Here is a 22476-nt window from a genome sequence, read left to right as displayed (position 1 = left end):
TGGTCTCCCGTGACTCATGAATGGGCCTCTGAGATGCAGCGGGCTCACAGAACCTCGCAGATTGGCCTTAGCTGAGAATTGATACAGATACCACTAGTTAAGATGAGACCAGACTGGCTTAGTGTCCTAGGAACAGGGAGGGCGCCCCAGAGACCATACCATGTGGCATGTGACATTGGAGCAAAGAGGTACTGAGCATGACTGGCATCTGGGTGCAGGGTTCCTACCCTCCACTCCTCTGGCTCCTTCTCTGTCTGGATGAGTCGTGAGAACAGCATCAGGCAGGTTCACAAACGGGGGTGGGTCGATTTAGAACGTGCACAGGAGAACTCTGTCTTGTGCAAAAGATTGTGGGTGTATAACTCCCACGTTGGGGAATCTGGAGGACCTTAGAGAGAGGAGAGAGGGATGCTTTTGCCCAGCGTGAAGAAGTAGCCTCTACTCTGAGAACCATGCTGGGAAGCCCAGAGAAGACTGGTTCACAGATGGACTTAACTTGGATCAAATGCTACTAGACCTCATTCTCGTCATAACAGGGCAGGGAGGCACAGTGACAGATGTTTTGATTAGGAGAGGGCAGGGAAGAGCTTGTGCAATGGTCATCTGTCTTTGATAGGAGGGAGAAAGGGAAGGACAAGGGCTTCTCCTTCACTTCTAGATCTCCAGTGGTCTTAACTGAAAATGGGCTGCAGACCAAAGCTGGGGAATATGAGCAGAGCATTTGTGAGAACCTCACGAGTGCCCACAAAAGTCAAGGGACATCCTCCCTCAGAACTACCGTTAGGCCACCATCTTGTTTTCAGCCATCAATTCACCTTCCCTAGGAATACCACACATTGGTCATGTTTTCAGCCCTTGCGGCTGTGATTTCTTGCTTGTGGGAGCCCTGGGGAGAGACATACACTCCCCAGGAACTTGTCTTTCCTAGAATAAACTCACTCTGCTCAACTAGTCTTTAATCCAGGAACCCAAGGCTGGAGTAAATCCTGAAGGGTCACATTTCCATGTGGTACCCAGATATCTTACCCCCAAATGCCAGGGAGATAAGATAGAAAGGGGGGAGAGGCAAGCAATGGAAATTGTTGTGGGGAGACAGGCTTGAGGACCAGCTTCAGGTCCTGAAGGACAAGGCAGGGACCACAGGAATAGGGCTGAGGTTCCCTCTGGCCGGACGCCTCAGGCACAGACTGCACAGAGGCGGCCCACGAGCGCCTTGGACAGCAAGAAGTTTGGACTCTGGCTGTTGATACTGGCTGGCCATCAAACATGGGTGGAGTGGCCTTGATGAACAGGGGCCAAAGAAGAAGCAAAGAGAATCCTGAAATATCTCCCAGAACTCAGAGTTTTCCTTTCTAAACATTTGGCCATCTCTTGTCTTTTTCTTTCTTTCTTTCTTTCTTTCTTTCTTTCTTTCTTTCTTTCTTTCTTTCTTTCTTTCTTTCTTTCTTTCTTGTTCTTCTTCTTTTCCCATTAAACTCACTTTCAAATAAAACCTCAGTCAAAGCTGCCATTTAAGTTCTTCCAAATAGTCCTTAAGCGATGCCCAATTTGGGAAAACACTGTCGGGGGAGTCACATTTCTTCAATTTGTCAGATTCTGGGCAAAGCCAGGAAGACTTGTGAGCTCAGTGACCACAAAGATTCACTTGGTCCAGATGAACCTTGGGAGCAAAAATCTCGAGGGTGGGGCTGGAAGGCAGTTGGTAAAGTGATTCCTGTTGTATTTCCTTCAAGGACAGGTCCAGACAGAAGGAGATGAGCAGACAGTTAAGTCAGCAACAGCCTTGGAAGGATAGGTTTAATGAGCAGGGGACCACGGTCTGTAATTAGTCCATCATTCATTTGCAAGAGGAAGGGTCCCTGGGAAGGGCTGGAGGATGCTTCAGTGCAGAGGGTGATCTTAAGAGTTTGGAATGTTTCCCCAGAATTGTGCTGACACGACTCATCTGTTCAGTGTCGGCTCGCTTCATCCTCGCTGTTTGTCCCAATCTTCACATGTGATGCTTGGTGGGAGTATCAGCATCTCGGTGGGCTTACAAAGCAGAATGAGAAGAGGGCCCTTTCCAAGCCAGGAGTTCAGCCCCTACTGGCAGAGAGACTGAAGAACGGGGAGTGGGCTCTTCCAGGAAGCCCTGACTTTCAGTTATCAGATCATGCACTGTCCTGTGGACACAGACATTGTAACTTTACCTCCACAACCCTAGAGCTGTGGTCCTTTCTCCAAAGGAAAATGTACTGTCTGCTTTACTTAGCCTGTGGGGAGAACAGTCTGTGGAGTGTTGGGGATCAGAGGACCTGCTCTAGCGTCTCAGTTCCACTGTCCCACTATCAGTCTTGTGTGTGTGTGTGTGTGTGTGTGTGTGTGTGTGTGTCCTCTCCTGAGTCGGCCCTATTGACATGTTCTTTGTGAGTGACACATCACGTTAGACAAGTTGGAGAAGCTAGCACTATCCAGTCATTCACAAGCACAGAAACTGGATGCAAAGGTTTTTTTGTTGGTTTATGTTTACAGCTTTACTGCTCTTGAGGTTGACATTGTCAATGAATTAATGTTTTTGTTTAATTTTTACTAGGGAGTTAATAATTTACAGTAAACACAGTTGTCGGTACATGTGTAAAATGTCTCAGTTTTCTGCAAAACACACTACCTCAGCCTCGTTTTCCCTTGTTCACCATCATAGTCGAGGACCTGAAAGCCCCCCTCCCTTCCCAGAGTCCTTTGCTTTGGTGCAACACGCCAACTCCAGTCCAAGTTCTGCTTTGTATTTCCTCCTTCTGTTCTTATTTCTCAACTTCTGTCCATGAGTGAGACCATCCCATATTCACTCTTCTCTTTCTGGATGATCTCACTTCACAAGATTCCTTCAGGCTCCATCCAAAATGATCCTGCAATCTCTCTCCTGGGAATAAATCCTAAGGAACCAAACACATCCACCCAAAAAGATCTGTGCACACCTATGTTCACAGCAGCACAATTATTAAGAGCCCAAACCTGGAAGCAACCCAGGTGCCCAAGAACAGATGAGTGGCTGAGAATGTTGTGGTCATAATACACCTCAGCTGTGAAGAATAATGAATTCATCTCTTTCACCTCATTTTGGATATAAAGTTGTAATAATTCAAATTCCAAGCATGGTGTCTACTTCCAAAATCAGATTGTATTGGCTTGCCAGTGATTTTTCTGTGAGGTTGTATACCACCAAGCATGCAAAGGCTCACTCCATCCACACCCAACACCCAGTGCCATCAGACTATCAAAATGACTCCCTCTTCCTGTCTTCCCAGCCCTACTCTACCTCCCCTCAGCCTCCATCAGACTTCTTCAAATCTAAGAGTTATTTTGTGTGTGTTGCCGGCTCACTTTATTTTTATTTTTAAAAACTTTTTATTATGTTTGTTTGTTGGATAGTGAGAGCCAGAAATCATGAGGGAAGGGGGTGGTAGAGAGAGAGAGAGAGAGACAGAGAGACACCCGCAGCCCTGCTTCACGACTTGTGAAGCTTTCCCCCTGAAGGTGGGAACCAGGGGCCTTGAACCCGGTTCCTTGTGCATTGTAACATGTGCACCCAGCAAGGTGTGCTACTGTCAGCCCCCACTTTGGCTATTTCCATGGCATCCCACTTCATGACTTATTTCACTTAACCTCGTCACCTCAGGCCATGCAGCAGGGAAAGGAACAGATCATCATTTCGAGCAGGGAAGAAGCATTCAGTTGAGTGATTTTTGTGGGGTTTTTTTCCCCCAAATCTTCTTTATCCTGTCATGTTGATGGGTGTGTCATCTACAGTGACTCGTGCTGCTAGGAGTCTAAGGATACCAATATTCTCTCACTGTCTTGATGTCCTCTATATGAAAGTCGAGGACTAGAATTACTGCTCTTCCATCTGAGCTTTTTAAAGAATGTCTACACCATTTTCCAAGGAGCCTGCAACTAGGGAATCCGTCAAGGTCTTTCACTGTGTCTCTTATCCTAAGCTGACCAGGTCTCCACAAAAAGGTGGTCAACCTCCTGCCTGAGGTGTTCAGCAGTCCAGAAGTCTTAGAAGGAAAATCTTCTCTGGGGCGTCTTCCTTTTGTGATAAGTCTTTCACTCATCTCTTTTCCTGCCTTCTGTCCTGTGTGATGAGAATCACCATCTCCTCCTGGATCCCACAGCCCCAGACGACTCTGTCCTCATCTGTCTAAAGAAGCCACGCGTCTTCTCTGATTTGGGAGAGGAGAGAGAGAGAGAGAGAGAGAGAGAGAGAGAGAGAGAGAACAAGAACTGTTTACATGGAACAAAGAAAGGTCTAGACCTCTGACTGCCACTCACAACCACCGTTCAGGTTTCAGACCTTGCTTGGCATTCTGAGAAAGCCAGCCACTCAGACTTCTCCCCACTTCTTTGCTCTGGAGGCATAAATACCCTGATGTTTTATCACCATTTTTCTATGAAAGACAAGACTCTACCTAGCTCCACTCTGTGGCTAAGGACTGGTCTCTGGTCTCTTCATGCACCGGTCATCCTCTGTGCTCACTGTATTGTGACAGTTCCTTTCCTGTGATGGACTTTTTGATTCTTTCCATTCTTTAACTTTCTCTTTTTAAAAAAAAAAATTATTTATAAAATGGAAACACTGGCAAAACCATAGGATAAGAGGGGTACAACTTCACACAATTCCCACCACCAGAACTCCATATCCCATCCCCTCCCCTGATAGCTTTCTTATTCCTTATCCCTCTGGGAGTATGGACCCAAGGTCATTGTGGGATGTAGAAGGTGGAAGGTCTGGCTTCTGTAACTGCTTCCCCGCTGAACATGGGCGTTGACAGGTGGATCCATACTCCCAGCCTGTCTCTCTCTTTCCCTATTGGAGCAGGGTTCTCGGGAAGTGGAGCTCCAGGACACATTGGTGGGGTCATCTTCCCTGAGAAGTCCAGTTGACATCATGGTAGCATCTGGAATCTGGTGGCTGCAAAAGAGTTAACATATAAGCCATACAAATTGTTGATTAATCATGAACCTAAAGGCTGAAATATTGCAGATGAAGATTTGGAATACACCTAAAATAGACCTATTAGCAATTTCCAAAGCGGAGAGCCCAAATATTCATCTGACTTTCTCCTTTTAATGCTGTTTTGTTCTCATTGTATTAATTTCCAAGAAAGAAGCATAGGAAAAAAAATGTATGTTTCCAATTCACCAAGTTTAAACAGAATTCAGTAACCAAATATCTGTGCTCATCAACTTGAAGCTTTTGATCATGGAAGGGATGAAGACACAATTATTTCAGTAAGAATCCCAAACAAGCCATATAGTAAATTTTAAAAGGCTCATAGTTTAAAACAGGAACCAGTAAGTATTTTACTTTTTTAAACTTTATTAGTGATTTAATAATTATTAACAGCATTTAAGATAACAGGGGTACAATTCCACACAATTCCCACCACTAGAGTTTCATGTCCCATCCCCTCTATTGGAAGCTTCCTTGTTCTTTATCCCTCTGGGAATATGGACTCAAATTCTTTATTAGGTGCAGAAGGTGGGACGTCTGGATTCTGTAATTGCTTCTCTGCTGGACCTGGGTGCTGGTAGGTGGATCCACCCCCCCCAGCCTGTTTCTATCTTTCCAGTAAATATGTTTCATTGTGCAAAGTCAAAGGTACACACATGCTTCTCTAGTGTTTCAAAGAACATGTTTGTCATTCATAGTATCAAAGATACAGAAATTGTAAAAAAAAAAAAACTCACTGATACATGAGTGTCTGAATAACATGTGGTCTATACATAAAAAAATAAAAATAAAAAACCAAAATGGCGTCATTTCTAGTAACAGGTAAGGATCTGAGAACATTTTGACAAGTGAAAGGAACAGATACAGAAGGACACATACTGTATGGTCCTTTGTTTTATGAGTCAAACTCAGAATCAGGACATCAAAGCAAGTCTCCAGATGTTGGGGACAGAAAGCAAAAGGGTGTTGAGTTCTGTTATGCTCTAATCGCAGCCTGGAGAAGATAGTTTGCAAAACTACATTGCTCAGATAAATATTTCCTAAAGGGGTAGATCATATGTGAACTGCTCTTATTACAAGGAAATTGTAATATTAAATTTTTATTTTATTTATTTACAAAATAAAAATATCAAATATCAAAAAAAAAACACCCATATGGTAAGAGGGGTACAAGTCCACACAAATCCCACCATCGGAGTTCCGTGCCCCATTCCCTCAACTGGAAGCTTCCCTATTCTTTATCCTTCTGGGAGCATTGACCCAGGATCATTATGGGGAGCAGAAGGTGGGAGTTGTGGCTTCTGTCATTGCTTCTCTGCTGGACATGGGTGTTGGCAGGTGGATCCACACCCCCAGCCTGTGTCTGTCTGTCCCTAGTGGGGCAGGGCTCTGGGGAGGTGGGGCTCCAGGACACATGGGTGAGGTTGTCTGCCCGGGGGGAGTCAGGTTGGCATCATGGTAGCATCTGCAACTCAGTGTCTGAGAAAGCAGTAAGATATAAAGACTAACAAGTTGTTTAATAATCTGGAGCTTAAAGATGGGAATATAGCAGGTGAGATTTGGGGGTCTCCGTTTTGGAAAAAGTTAGTCAGTCTATTTCAGGTCTATTTCAAGGGCCCTTGACTTCACTCATTTTTGCCTGAGCCTCACAGCTAACATGCAGGTGGGCCAAAGGTATTGTCTGGGGAGATGGTGTCAGGGAGCCCACATAGGAGAGGATGGCATCTGGACAGTGGTGGTGTTTCCTGGCTATAAATTGATCTAGAAACTCTAGTTGTCTACACCGAATGTGCGTCTGTTCTGGACCAGGATGATGCCTTGGTAGAAGGTGAGAAGTATTGATACTCACTTTGGGGGAAATATGGACGTGTTCTCCCTGTGACAGCAAAAATCCTCTATGCCAACACTTCCCCAGTAAAGTGAGACTTAAAAAAAAATAAAAAGCAAAAGTGTCTTTTGTGATAAATGAAGAAATTCTTCTCTCTCTACCTGCAGTGACTTTGACTTATTTACCATAAAAGTCACCAGAACTCACCATGTAGAGGCAGCTAGCAGAGGGCGGTGAATGAACGTCTGTAGCCAGTCCTCTGTATCTACCTAGCAGCCGTCTATCTGTCTGTCTGTCTGTATCATCTATCCATCCATCCCCCTATCTGTCCATCCATCCATCATGCCAGGTACCTCTCTGTCATACCTTTCTACTTATATATTTATAAACCATACAGTACCTGCCATCTTATCAATCTGCCCCTCTCTCTCATAGACACCCATATACCTACCTACCCACCTCTCCACTGAACCATTCACCTGTGTGCTGTGCAGGTATGTAGGCCAGTGCATCTGCAAGTGAGTGTGTGTAATTATTTTCTGTGTGTACAAACACCAACATGTCTATATGTATTCCTCTGAGGAAAGAAAAAATCAGAGGCAGACAATTTTATAAAATCAGGACTGTGTCCCGATACCTTAAACTTAGCTCTTAATGGACCGATCTGGAGGAGAGAGAGTCATTGTTCTATAAGAAGACGTTCATGCCTGAGTAACTGAGGTCCCAAGTTCTATCCCTAGGAATAGCATCAGCCAGATGAACAGTGCTTTGGTATAAAAGAAGAAAGAGAAGGGGGGACAGCACAATGGTTCTGCAAAAGACTCCTATGCCTGAAACTCGGAGGCCCTCGGTTCAATCCCCGGCACCACCGTAAGCCAGAGCTGAGCAAGACACTGGTTGCTTTCTGTGTGTATCTTTCTTTCTGTGTCTCTCATTCATTGAAAATAAACATTTTTAAAAATATTGATTTTAAAAAAGACTCAAAAAAAAGTAGAAGGAGGAGGAGGGAAAGGAGAAGTAAAGGTTAATGTACAACAGAAGGTCCTCAGATCAGGGCCCAAAGGCCTGACGAGTGTGGCAGCGAGCGACCGGTCCCCGCGTGCTACATCTTTGGGAATATGACTAGTGCGTGTTGGAGGAGGTTAGGGACCTCTCCCATTGGCCCTTGAAGAAACGGATAGGTACGTGGCATCTGTCTCTTCCTTTGCCACTAAGGAGATGACGTAGCCTGTTGTTTTCAGGGGCTCAGCGGGGTTGGGCAGCCAGGCGTCACCCTGACCCAGGTCTCATCCTTCTTCTGAGAGTCTCTCAAGGGTACCTGAATTCTAAGCTCCATTTCAAGTCGCTGTTTCAACTCATTCCATTCATTCACAGTTTCATGAAGACCTCGAGAGACCTCCCCCCCCCCCCGCAACTCTGAACTAGAATATTTGTCCAGTGGAAGACCAATCCCATGTCTTCCCAAAGTAGTCTAATCAAAAGCAGCACCGAATCGGGAACGAGTCATTCAGTCTTACGTGTCAAACATTCAGATGATTTTCATGGCCAATATGTGAGCTTCAATAAAGCTCTCTGTCTTTCTCTCACCTACATGTCCAGTGCAAAGTATAAGTAGATATCTGAGATAAAAAGAAATATATGTATATGTGAAAAGAGGGGGAAGAGAGAGGGAGAGGGAGAAGGAAAGTACAGAGTTTAAAAGGGGTATAACTCTTATTCTCTGCTTTAGAAAATCTCATAGAGCCACTCCAGTGAGGTCACTGGTTCTCTGAGAAATCGTGGGGAAATCCATCATCTTGGGGGCCAGGGGGTGCCATTCTGGTTGGGTGCACATGTTACAATACACAAGGACCTGAGTTTGAGTCCCTGGTCCCCACCTGCTGGAAGAAAGATTTGCAAGTGGTGAAGCCTCTCTCCCTCTCTGTCTCCTCCTTCCCCTCAATTTCTGACTATCTCTCTCCAATAAATAAAAGATAATTAAAAATAATTTTTAGGAAAAGAAAAATTCATCGTCTTCATTCTTGAACACAATCTCACGGGTTCTTCCCACTGGGAGGACTTTGTCATAGATATTCTACAAACACAAGTCAATTACTTGGAAAATGAATTGAGATTAAAAACGCGTAACCCACCTGTGATGCTCTTTTACAAGCTGAAATAAAGTGAGGTCATAAAGGATGTGTTGGCAGGTTTTCTTAAATAAATGTGCTTTATCCACTCAGTGGAGCAATACAGCAGAGACACTCATAGTCTTTTCAGCTTTATTCATTTGTGTGTTTAATTGACGGGTTTTCTACCAGAGCTCTGCTCAGCTCTGGCTTATGGTGATGCTGGGGATTGAACCAGGGATCTAAGAACCTCAGGCAGGAAAGTGACCCTGATTCATTTATTTATTAATGAGCCAGAAAAAGAACCAGAACATTGCTCTGGCATACACAGTATCCAAGATCAAACTCAAGACCCCAGCCCTGCAAACCCAGATGCTCACATTAGATCCTGCCCTGAATATTCTAACATCAGAACACATGTCACTGCCCTGAACACCGTGCCAAACATTCCAATGGCTTATTTTCAAGAGATAAAATGGGCCATCAAACAGCATTTAAACTTGTTTGATTTTCCAGAAACATAGAAACGAACAAACTATAACAAACACACGTCTGGGACTTTGTTCAAAATGTTAAGGGCATATCTTTGACTTTCGTTATGAATCTGAATTCATTTTTAACCAGAAAACAATGAATGGGAAAGCTGTATATTTTTAGATAGACAGAAACACATTTGAAGCATTTGAAGACAGCTCATCTGCAGGTTTGAGAGACATGAATGTTTTCAGTTGATTCAACCTGGAAGGCCCACTCAGTAACTGTTGACCTAAGGTCCTTGCAAGGCCAGAACTTCTGCTAGGTCCGGGGACCAAGGAGAGGCAGCGTCAGCTGCTACCAGGACCCAGCAGTGAAGACACTAAAAGGGAATTTGGGAATGAGAGGCCAGATGAGAAGCTCACACAGTCCAGCCCAGGGCCCACTCATGACGTGTCATGAAGACTGTCTGGTGGGCGTTCCGTTTATTTCCTTTCCCACTTTTGAATGGGGCCATTTTGTGGTTGATGTTGTTGGTAGACCTCTAATAGATCCATCTCAACCATTACTGGTCACTTCCATCAGGAACATCATCATAAGCCCTCTCGTGGGCCCCTCCAGGACCTGGCCCTCACTGCAGAAGCAGCCATGGAAGGAATGGCCCCACTCACAGGGAGGCTGGGTCAGCCTACTCTGCCACTCGAGGATGGTGGGCCCTGACATGAGTGCAGCCTAGAATGTTCTTAACTATGACCGTGGAATGCGAGCTCAAACCAATAGGGAGGCGGAGGTCACACAGGCTCCTGCGCTGAATATGAAGTTATGGGCATAACTTAAATACATAAATAATGGCATAACATAAATATAGTTATGGGCAGATCAACGGGACTAACAGTCAATAGTATTTATAGACTTTCCTCATACTTGGGAGCTACTCTATGCCCTGGTCCTGCTTTCTAGTCCTAGTCTCAACTCTTGACACCATCTTCCCAGACGGTAATTTTAGTCTACCTGCATGTTAGCTGCCGGGCTCAGGCAAAATAATAATAATAATAATAATAATAATAATGAATATATATATTATTAAAGTCATAGGCTCCTGAGAACACACCTAAAATAGACTTCCTAGCTTCTTCCCACATAAAGACCCCTGATTTCATTTGTTCTATTCCTACCTTTGTGTTACTATTTCTTAATAGTTTTTCCTGCTCTATATCTTACCATCTTTTAGCCAACAAGTTTCAGACGCTACCATGATGCTATCCTGACCTCCCTCGGCAGACAACCTCACCCATGTGTCCCGAAACCTCCCCTCCCCAGAGCCCTGGCCCCACTAGGGACAGACAGAGACAGACTGGGGGTGTGGATCCACCTGCCAACACCCATGTCTAGTGGAGAAGCCATGACAGAAGCCAGAACTCCCACCTTCTACATCTCACAGTAATGCTGGGTCCATACTCCCAGAGGGATAAAGAACAGGGAAGCCTCCAGTGGAGGGGCTGGGACACAGAACTCTGGTGGTGGTGGGAACTATGTGGATAATAATCTTGTTCATCATTATTAAATCATTAATAATTAAAAAAAAACTTGTCAGGAGTGGCTAGAAGCCTTGCTCTAGGGGTGCCTGCAGAGCATCCTGGAGCTTGGGTTCCTCGAAAGCCCAGGTCACCCCCTGCAAGCCAGCCCTCCCATCTCTGCTCCCTGGAGAAACACTGACTCCCATCAGACTATTCTGCCCTGCAGGGGTGGTGCAGGGAGTGTTCTGCTGATAACAGGCTCTCCCCCTCCCAGCAGAAGCTGGACTTTGGTCTTCAGGGGACAGCTGCTTGACTCCTTTCACTCTGCTCCTCTGACACAAAGCAGAGTTAAGAGAGACATTCGCCCCCTCAAAGACAGGTACACAGAGGTTAAACATCTGTGAAAATGTGAGATGCAACATAAGGAAGGGAGTGTAAAGGCTTCAATGGCTGAGTGGCCTTAGCTAACTGCTTAGCTTCTCTGAGTCTTCAATCCTAGTTTACAAACGGAATAAATAAGAGACTGTTAATTCAAGTCGGCTTAGGAAACAGAACCCAGCTAACATCTGCATTCCAAACCCGTTCAGATACATCACACTCACAGGCTGCATGTTTGGTAACTGAAATGTGATGTTTAGATGTTTCTTCAAATCAAATACTAATTTTTTCTACCTTTTTTTGCTAATTTTATTTTTCTTATAAAAATATAGGACAGAGAGAAACTGAGAGGGAGAGGAGATAGAGAAGGGGAGACAGAAACACTGCTTCACCGCTTCTGAATCTTCCCTCCTGTCGGTGGGAAGCTGGGTCTTGAACTCTGGTCCTTGCACATGATAATGTGTGTGCTCAGCCAAGTGTCCCACTACCCAGCCTATTCCCATTCCATGCTGGGATTATATGAATCTGTCATCTTTTCGTTCTGTTTTATAGTCATGCATAGCAGTGTGACAAAAGGTGCCAATGAAACAAGCTATAAAAATCAGAAGAAAAAACATTTAAAAAAGTCACAGCCTCAGAATAGTGGAGACAATCATCTTATTCTTTTCTTTGCCAGACTGTCTTCAGTGGGTGTGTTCAGATCACTACTGTGGCTTGAGTAGTGTTTTCTGAACCAGGACAGACATATAGGCAAAAGTGAACGGTGTTAGTTGGCTAGGTCTTTATTACCAGGTGTCCACTCCTGCTAGGGGCCATTTTTAAACCAACAGGGCTGCCGCTTAAATCAAGAATCAATTGGAAGCATTAATAAAACAATCCTGTCACCTCCCATTAGACCTGGACCAGAAATTCTTCTCCATTAAGCCAATAATTTGCTAATCACTATTTTAATCAATATCTCAGGGGGGTGCCCACCCTAAGTTCAAAGGACATTCCCAGAGGGAGAGAGGAAGTGAATATGCTGTCACTTCCTATTTGTCAGGGGAAGGCCAGCTGGCCTCTTACAAGGAGACAGGCAGCGTTTGCCAAGGAGAGACTCTGAAGGGGCCGTTGGTTAGAGTAAATCGAAGAGCATTAAGGAGAGGTAGAGGGAGCTCGCTCAGTCAGCTTACCGGAGAGCTCGGTCTAGGTGGGCAAGATCACTGTGAATTTGCAAGGTTAGATATTCAAGGGGTCTGAGAGGAGAGCCCGGCAAGAGGGGACCTCAACTCGCACTGTGAGAGACACACACTGGGAGGCACGTGGTGGCACACCGAGTTAGTGCTCACCTTACAGTGCATAAGGATCCAGGTTCGAGCCTCCAGTCCCTACTTGTGGGGGGGGGGGGCTTCATGAGCGGTGAAGCAGGTGTTCAGGTCTCTCTGTCTCTCTCCCTGTCTGTCTCCCCTTCGCTCTCAGTTTCTGTCTCTAAGAAATAAGTTAAATAAAATACATGTTAAAATAAAAAGAGATTTAAAAAAAAAACATGTAAGCTATGACCAGGTACTTTGATCAGAGGTGTTGGCGTGAATGTGTGTGTGTGTGTGTGTTTGAGTGTGTGTGTGTGTGTGTGTGTATGTGTATGAGTGTGTGTGTGAGTGTGTGTTTTTGTGTGTGAGTGTGTGTGAGAGTTTGTGTGTGTGTTTGAGTGTGTGTGTGAGGTTGTGTGTGTGACTGTGTGTGTGAGTGTGTGTGTGAGTGTGTGTGTGTGAGTGTGCGTGTGTGAATGTGTGTGTGAGTGTGTTTGAGTGAGTGAATGTGTGTGTGCGTGTGTGTGTGTGAGTGTGTTTCTGAGTTTGTGTGTGTGAGTGCGTGTGTGAATGTGTGTGAGTTTGTGTGAGTGTGAGTGTGTGAATGTGAGTGTGTGTGAGTGTGTGAGTTTGGGTGTGTGTGTGTGAATATGTGTGAGTGTGTGTGAGTGTGTGTGTGAATATGTGTGAGTGTGTGTGAATATGTGTGAGTGTGTGAGTGTGTGTGTGTGTGAATATGTGTGAGTGTGTGTGTGAGTGTGTGTGTGAATATGTGTGAGTGTGTGTGTGTGAGTGTGTGTGTGAATATGTGTGAGTGTGTGTGTGTGTGAGTGTGTGTGTGAATATGTGTGAGTGTGTGTGTGTGTGTGTGTGTGTGTGTGAGTGTGTGTGTGAATATGTGTGAGTGTGTGAGTGTGTGTGTGAGTGTGTGTGTGAATATGTGTGAGTGTGTGAGTGTGTGTGTGAATATGTGAGTGTGCGTGTGAGTGTGTGAGTGTGTGTGAGTGTGTGTAGGTGGGTGAGGCGGTGATGTAGAAGACACCAGTGTCCACTGAGCCTGCAGAGAGTTGAGGGCGGAGGACGGTTACTCTCCTGTCCCTGTTAGTCTTTAATACTTTGGCTCCAGTGCGTGATGCCCGGGTGCCCAGTGATGTGGCCTCAGCCCTGATGTCCATTTCCTTACTCGTGGCTGAGCGGGCCTCGGCCGCGTCCTTAAATCAATAGGTCAGTGAAGAGGAACCGAGGCGGCTGGGCCAGTGTTTCCAGCAGGTTAATAAATCACTTCTTCACCACTCTTCTCCTTCCCAGAGCACGGCGGGGAGAAGGAAGACATAACTTTTGCCAGTTCAGATTTTCTAATCTTCCCCCTCGAGCCGGCTCAGAAGACGTCTCGTTTGCTTCTATGGGCCAAGCACTGGCCATAGGGGATCTGCTCTGTCCCCTAGCTGGGGACAGTGGACGCCAACTTGGAGGCAGGAGACACATGTAGATGGCATGGCCTGAGACGTCCTGCTCATCTGGACTAACCTCTAGGCTTCCTGTTGCCAAGAGGGATGTTATCTGAGGAGGAAAGTAGTGAGAATGCACTGTTTTACTTTTTTAGTATATATATATATATATATATATATATATATATATATATATATATATATATCATGGCAATAGTTGAAATGTATGTATACTGAAAAGTGACTTGTCATGAATCACTTTGTCAACTCACTGTTAAGTAGGGTAGGTTTTGCTTAAAATGTCCCTCTAATTGCACTTGGGTAACAACTGTTCTCAAAAATGGTAGAAGAACCTGAGAATATGTGTCCGTCTGGTAGGTTTTAAAAAAGGCATGGATTATAGTATTATTTACATCTTAATTTTGTTAGGTTATGAGTTCCTTAAGGATTTTTTCATCTCTCTAGAAATACTGAATTTCCCTTGCTGAGAACTTTTTATTAATATCATCTGTTGCCAGATAATTATTATTTATTTTTACTGAGGTGGTTGACGTACCTTATAAAAGTTTGGCTTTAAGAAATCAGCCCTCGGGAGTCAGGCAGTAGCACAGTGGGTTAAACACACATGGCGCAAAGTGCAAAGACTGGCGTAAGGATCCCGGTTCAAGCCCCCAACTCCCCACCTGCAGGGGAGTCGCTTCACAGGCGGTGAAGCAGGTCTGCAGATGTCTGTCTTTCTTTCCCCCTCTCTGTCTTCCCCTCCTCTCTCCATTTCTCTCTGTCCTATCCAACAACAATGACATCAATAACAATAATAATAACTACAACAATAAAACAACAAGGGCAACAAAAGGGAAAATAAATAAATATTAAAAAAATAAAAATAAATCAGCCCTTAACCCCAGCTGAACTGGGTCTTTTCCCCTAATCGTGTTACTTCTATTCCAATGTTTTTCTTGATGTGTTTAGACACTGACAAGCATTTATTTTCTTTCTGTTGTCGAGTTTATCAATTTTTCATGGTTTGTGTCTTTTGAGTCATAGGTAAAGAGGTTTTCTGTCTCCAACACTATTTTTAAAAAAATATTTATTTATTCCCCCTTTTTTATTGTTGTAGTTATTATTATTGTTGCTATTGATGTCGTCGTTGTTGGATAGGACAGAGAGAAATGGAGAGAGGAGGGGAAGACAGAGAGGGGGAGAGAAAGACAGACACCTGCAGACCTGCCTCACCACCGCCTGGGAAGTGACTGCCCTGCAGGTGGGGAGCCGGGGGCTCGAACCAGGATCCTTATGCCGGTTCTTGCACTTTGCACCACATGCGCTTAACCCGCCGCGCTACCACCCGACTCCCTCTGTCTCAGATGTTCTAAAAGAAGCCATTCCTCGCCCCCTTTTATTTCTAGAGCTTCGTTTTTCTCCATTCATGATGCCCCTGCACAGGACTTTAGTTTGGCATGGGAGTGAGGCACAGAGTGATAACGTTCTGAAGTTCTGAAGTGGTAACATCTCTGCCCACATTGGGACTTTTTGAAACATAGGCTTCTTTATCCTTTGATCACAACAAATCATGCAATTTAATTTCCTTAGAAATACAGATTTTGTAGGCAGTAGAGACAATCATCACACATTCTTCCATTAACAAAACACATAGAGAGAAGGTTGTGAGTAGCTCACCCACTGGTAGTACTGGGTGGGGGCTGTTTTTGCCACTAGGGTTACCTGTGGGGCTCAGTGGGTGCTCTGTGAACCCACCACTCCATGTTTTTCTTTCTTTCTATTTTCCTTTGACAGGACAGAGAGAAATTGAGAGAGAAGGGGAGATAGAGAGGGGGAGAGAAAGAGAGACACCTGCAGACCTGCTTCTCTGCTCAGAAAGCATTCCCTCTGCACGTGGGGAGCGGGGGCTTGAACCCAGATCCTTGAGCGTGATGATAAGTGCTTAACTAGGTACACCATCACCCAGTGCCCAGAGCTCACACTCTGCCATGTCTTAAGACCAGGTTCCAGCTACCTGCTGCTGTATTTGGGCTCCAGGCAAGTGGAGGTTTCCTGAGTGGTGAGCTTCTGGACATCTCTCCACTGCTCTCCGTCTCTCCCTGTCTTCCACCTGCTAACTGGAGGAATATGAGGAAGCAGTGGAAGTGTGAAGTATGAAGCCCCAGTGAAGCTCTGGTGGGAGGGAAGCAGATGTTAAGATGTGCTGGGCCAGAGAGCTAGCTCCCTGAATAAAGTGTTTGCTCTGTTATGCAGTGGCTGAAACTCGGACACTCGCAGCATAGGGAGGCCCGCGAGGGAGCTCCGGGAGCCCTGGGATCAGACAGCCATCAGCATCTGGCTCAGGCAAAAATTAGTGATTTTTACACACAGTTTAGAGCGAGTTTCCTCTAGTTACAATGACAACTCAAACAAAACAATGCTCCCTTTATGTTTTTTTTAAATAATTTTTATTTATCTAGTGGATAGAGACAGCCAGAAATTGAGAGGGAAGGGGATGATAGAGAGGGAGAGACAGAGAGACACCCGCAGCCCTGCTTCGCCACTCAAAAAGCTTCCCCCCTACAGGTGGGGAACGGGGGCTCGAACCTGGGTGCTTGAGCGCTGTAACATGTGCGCTCAACCAGGTGGGCTACCACTCGGCCCCCAGTGTTAACTCTTTAAAATAGGAAGCCTGGCATTTTTATTGTGTCGAATTTTCCTTTCCAAACCAGGGTACATTTTCTTATTCAAAACTGAGGTGTTTTTTCATAGCCTTTTAACAATGTCTTCTTGAAGAATATCTGTATCTCACTTTATTCCCAGGAATCATGAGTTTTTTCATGTTATTATGGATGGGAATCTTTTTTTCTGTTAAATATTTCCCAATTACTCACTGTTTACACATCCTCATTTCTATTTATTAATTTCAGAGATTTTTCTGGAAGTGACATTTTCACACTGCACTTATTGTTTGCAGCCAATTTTTTTAAAATGCAGAAGTCTTACATTTTCCTGTATTTAATTATATCCTCTGACAGGTGGAATGAAAGTATTTTCTTTCTTTTCAGCTTTTTTTGTTCCTCTAATTCTTTTTCCACTACAATTGCAACATAAACATATTGCAGTGAGACCCATCTCTTATGTGTTTGCTGTGAGTCACATGGTTCTTTTTTCACAACTTTATGAAGTTATAATTGATGTATCATAAACGGCACAGAATTCCAGCTCCTAGCTTGGTGCATCTTCGATGAACACTTGCAGGATGTGTATTCAGACCCTTGTGTAATCAATCCTTGCTCTCCCAAATAAAAGGTTCCTTTGCACTTTGAGAATTGGACATGAAGGGAATTATGGGGTGTATTTTATATTTTTTATTTTTCATATTTTATTTATTTTATTATGAGAGACACAGAGAGAAAGACACCAGAGCACTGTTCAGCTCTGGTTGACACTGATGCTGGGGATTGAGCCCAGAACCTCAGAATCTCAGTCATAAGCCTTTTGTATAACTATGATGCTACCTCCCCCATTGATTTTATTTTTAAGATTTATTAACTATAAGCAAGAACAAATAAGAGTAGAAAGAGAGACCAGAGTACAGCCCATCTTTACACAGTCTGAGACTGAAGCTGGGAATTCTAGGATCTCAGATATGCAAGTGCTAAGTGATCTAAATTGATCTGTCTTCCAGGGCCTTGATCAAGCTGTTTCTCCTTCTTCTCCTTCTCCTTCTCCTTCTCCTTCTCCTTCTCCTTCTCCTTCTCCTTCTCCTTCTCCTTCTCCTTCTCCTTCTCCTTCTCCTCCTCCTCCTCCTCCTCCTCCTCCTCCTTCTTCTCCTCCTCCTCCTTCTCCTCCTTCTCCTCCTTCTCCTCCTTCTCCTCCTTCTTCTCCTTCTCCTTCTCCTCCTTCTCCTCCTTCTTCTTCTCCTTCTCCTCCTCCTCCTCCTCCTTCTCCTTCTCCTTCTCCTTCTCCTTCTCCTTCTCCTTCTCCTCCTCCTCCTCCTTCTCCTCCTCCTCCTCCTCTTCTTCCTCCTTCTCCTCCTTCTCCTTCTTTTTCTTCTTCTCCTCCTTCTTCTTATTCTTATTCCTCCTTCTCTTCTCCCTCCTCCTCCTCCTTCTTTCTCTTCTTCTTCCTCTTCTCCTCCTCCTGTCCCTCATTCTCCACCTCTTCATTCTTTGTTTTCTCTTTTTTAAACCAGGGTCTCAAGACTGAGTCCACCATTCCTGAAGCACTTTTCCACTCTAATAGAGATAGATAGATGGATAGACAGACAGACAGATAGATAGATAGATTGATAGACAGACAGACAGAGAGGCACCCCACTACCCCCAGCTTCCTCTAGCATTAAAACACCTCCTGGGATGGCCTGGGGCTCAAACCTGGCAGTTGCCCTCCCCAGTGTGCTATCTCTCTGACCCCTGTCCCAGGCCTTGATGGGAGAGATGTCAGTAACTTGAACCTGCTGGGTTTTACTTTGAATATCCTGTGTTCCTTTGCCTTGAGCCTTTGAGAATCACTCTGTCTCAGTGACACACAACACACAAGGTGGTCTGTGAGGTGTCCGATTCACCTTACCGGGCCACACCAAGGAGTGCAGAAGCACAGTTGTTTCAGATCAATGAGGTGAGACTCTTAGCAGTGAGGAGTGAGTGCAAGGCAAGCCCTGACTGATTCTAACCACTGCACCCCACTTCCAGTGTGGACTCTCAGAGCATCTGCAAGATGGAGAGCGGCTGGGCAGATAGACAAGTCCTTTGGACACCTCTCTGAAAACAAGAGACTTCGGTTGCTCATCACAGAAGCAGGGAGATGGGAGCAAGTTCGTGGTGTCGGGGAGGTGAGGGGTGGGTGTGCGGACAGAGGGGGCAAGGCTTTGTGCTTCTGTCACCTGCGAGTCTTGTGCCGGATCTCTTGAACGCCAAGGCCTGGTCCGGTGTGGCCCGCAGGAAGATGTCTGAGGATAAAAGCCCGTGGAAGGTCTCTAAGCAGATGCTCACCAGCCAGACTCTTTGGGACAACGGTGGGCACGTGAAGGGAAAAAACAGGACATGCTTTCTGCAACGGGGGCTCTGTGTGGGACACAGTCTAATCTAGGTTAAGGCTCAACCCGAGGGTTCTCTCGAGCAAAGCCAGCCTTTTATTAATGAGACCTCGCCTTGTCTCCCTGCTAGAAATGATGGGAAAAGGTACCCCTTTGGTGCCATTCAAATGATCGAGAGAGAACAGTGGGTGTTTTTAAAACTGTCTCCCTCTCATCGGAGGATGGAGCTCATTAGCGAGGGCAATGATTTTGCTGGCGAAAGGCTGTTACAATAAGAAAACATAGCCTACTCAAAGTGAACCAGGTCCAAGTCAATTAGGCTGGGAGAAGAGAGAGAGAGAGTGAGAAGGCGCAAGCTTCAAAAGCACCACCTCTTTCCTTCCACGCATTTGAATAACAGCAAGGGGACATTTTAGTTTTTTTTTTTTTTTAATCATTTTTTTTTCACTTGAATCAGTCTGGATCCCATTAATATAGTCATGATCTAACTTAAAAGACGGAGTGTTGAATTCCTGTTCACGGACATTAACCAAGTCAAACATGATTTGATAAAAAGAAAAGAAAGCATCTAGACGCACTACCTGTCTGTTTTTAAGACCCTGCAGTCATCCGTTAAAAATAAAGAAGTGGAGGGAGTCGGGTGGTAGCGCAGCGGGTTAAGTGTGGGTGGTGCAAAGCGCAAGGACCTGCGTTAGGATCTGGTTTTGAGCCCCCGGCTCCCCATCTGCAGGGGAGTCGCTTCACAGGCAGTGAAGCCGGTCTGCAGGTGTCTGTCTTTCTCTCCCCCTCTCTGTCTTCCCCTCCTCTCTCCATTTCTCTCTGTGCTATCCAACAATGATGACATCAATAACAACAATAATAATTATAACAATATAACAACAAGGGAAACAAAAGGAAATAAATAAACTTAAATAATTTAAAAAAATAAGGAAGTGGGAGCTACATATTTGATATATTTTTAATTTTCTCTGAGTGTTGATAGAGCGGATATTCCTAGGAAGACAGTTCTTGAAGTGGCAGTGTGAAGTGAGGGGGTTCAGGGAAGTGGACCTGCCTGAGGAAGGATGGGGAGGTGCACTGGGTTAATTGCACATAGTATGAAGCACAAGGACCCACACAAGGCTCCAAGTTCAAACCCTCACTCTCCACCTGCAGGTGTCTCTGTTTCTCTCTCCCTCTCTATCTCCCCCTTCTCTCTCAATTTCTCTGTCCTGACAAATAACATGATAAAAACAGCTGCCAGGAGCCATGGATTCTTAGAGCCAGCACTGAGCATCAGCGATAATCCTGGAGGCAAAATGAAATAGAATAAAATAGAATAATCTGGTAGGTAGTGTCTGCCAGGGACCCTTGTTATGCTGAGATCCGGGACCATGGCCCCTGGAAGTCATCAGAGACATGCCCTTCATCTGAAGGTCCCTCCACCTGGCTGTGACTGTCACCCAGGGCCCCAGAGTGTACCCCACATGCTGGCTGTGTGCCCAGTAGGGGAGGGTGTCTCTCTGTATTATGGGATATTCACCAGCCTCCGGACAGTCCAAGATGGGGCTAGACGTGGCCAAATGTCCCTTCAGAGCAAGGCTGTGCTGCTCCCTGTGGAGAGTCTCTCCTTTCAGTGAAGCTTGTCAGGTAAAGCCAACAGAAAGACTTCCAGCTAGGGCTGGATTGATCATCCGGACTTGGTTCTAGAAGTTTCCCTTGGGGCAAAGATTTTCATCCTTGTTCTAGCCTTTTTGCTGTGCTACTTTGTGTTTCCTCTCTCTCTCTCTGACTCTAAAGAATGTATTAAGGTTGGGCAAGGCAATAATGAAGTAAAACTTCCAAGAATTAGCTTATAGAGAGTTAAAAAAAAAAAAAAAAAGGAAAGAAAAGAAAAGAAAAAGAACAGACAGAGAGAGAGAAACCAAAGCATGCATCAAAGCTGCCGTAACACTGTGGGAGTGGGGTTTGAACCTGGGCCGTCCACAGGGCAGAGCAGCACACGGTTCTGGCGAGCTATTCCTCCGGCCCAGTCTGGCTGTGCTCCCTCTCTGCTGTCAGAAGCCTTTAGCTAATGTGACAGGTAGGGAACTGTGCTTACGGCCGTCTGATTTTATCTGCTGGAATCTCACACACCTCTCAGAGGCCCTCACATTCTTCTAGGCATATTTTTAAGAGTCCACGGCGGTTACTCTTTCTACCTCTAGCCCTACCATTTTGGGCATGTGATTCCTGGGAGGTGGGCTTGTCTGAGGAGTGTTCAGCCCATCTCAGCAGGATGTTCACACGGCCCTGGGAGCCATGTCCCCAGACATACTTCCTTCTCTTTGTCCTGAGGCCCAAGTTATTTTTAAATTTAATTTAATTTAATTAGTGATTTACACAAGCAAAAAAAAATGGGAGGGATACGGTTCCCACCACCAGAGTTCTGTGTCCCCATCCCTTCGCTGGAAACTGAAGTAGTTTTCCCAAGGTCACAGATACATGCTGATTATTATTACTGTAACTATCTGTCTATCTATCTATCTATCTAGCTAGCTATATTTTTCCAATTTTTCTTTTTTTAATATATATTTTTTTATTTAAGAAAGGATAAATTAACAAAACCATAGGGTAGGAGGGGTACAACTCCACACAATTCCCACCACCCAATCTCCATATCCCATCCCCTCCCCTGATAGCTTTCCCATTCTCTATCCCTCTGGGAGCATGGACCCAGGGTTGTTGAGGGTTTTTCTTATGGTCCTGCCTGCCTTCTCTTCCTTTCTAGTCACACCTACATCTGTTACTACTTCTAAGCGTCCTTCCTTTTTTTCCTCTTCTCTCTGGGTCCTGATGGAGTTGGAGTTCAGAGCCCTCTGGGCATCTTCCCCTGACATTTCTCCCCCTCTGGGAGTCTGGGCCATTTTCTTTTCCCTTCCAGGGTTCTCAACGGGGCTTGGTGCCGGCACTGCAAATCCACTGCTCCTGGAGGCCATTTTTTCCCTTTCTTTTCTTTCTTTTTTTTTTTTTTTTTTGTTTTGGATAGGACAGAAAGAAATTAAGAGAAGAGGGGGAGATAGAAGGCAAAAGAAAGAAAGGCACCTGCAGATCTGCTTAAGCACTTTTGAAGTTTTCCCCTTGCAAATGGGGAGCATGAGCTCAAACCCTCTGACTCCACCATCTGCCTTCAGGGAAAATGGGTTTCTGGGTTACAAATCAGGTCACCAGATCCCAGCTCAGGACAGGTGTGGATGAAGGGAGGAGCTGGACATTGATTCACCCTCAAGAGCCGGGGTAGAAATAGGCATCTCTGCTATGGCCGAGAGGGTCTCCTGGGTGATTGAGAATTTCACGTGTGTAGTGAATCATTGCTGGAGAGATGCAAATCAGAGCCGCACGGAGCTCCCACCTCACACCTGTGAGAATGGGCTCCATCCATAAAACAAGAGAAGCTCGGTGT

Source organism: Erinaceus europaeus, chromosome 22 (assembly GCF_950295315.1).
Source record: "Erinaceus europaeus chromosome 22, mEriEur2.1, whole genome shotgun sequence".
Lineage (NCBI taxonomy): Eukaryota > Metazoa > Chordata > Mammalia > Eulipotyphla > Erinaceidae > Erinaceus > Erinaceus europaeus.
The sequence above is the reverse complement of the archived record's forward strand: the minus strand, read 5'-3'. Positions refer to the sequence as shown.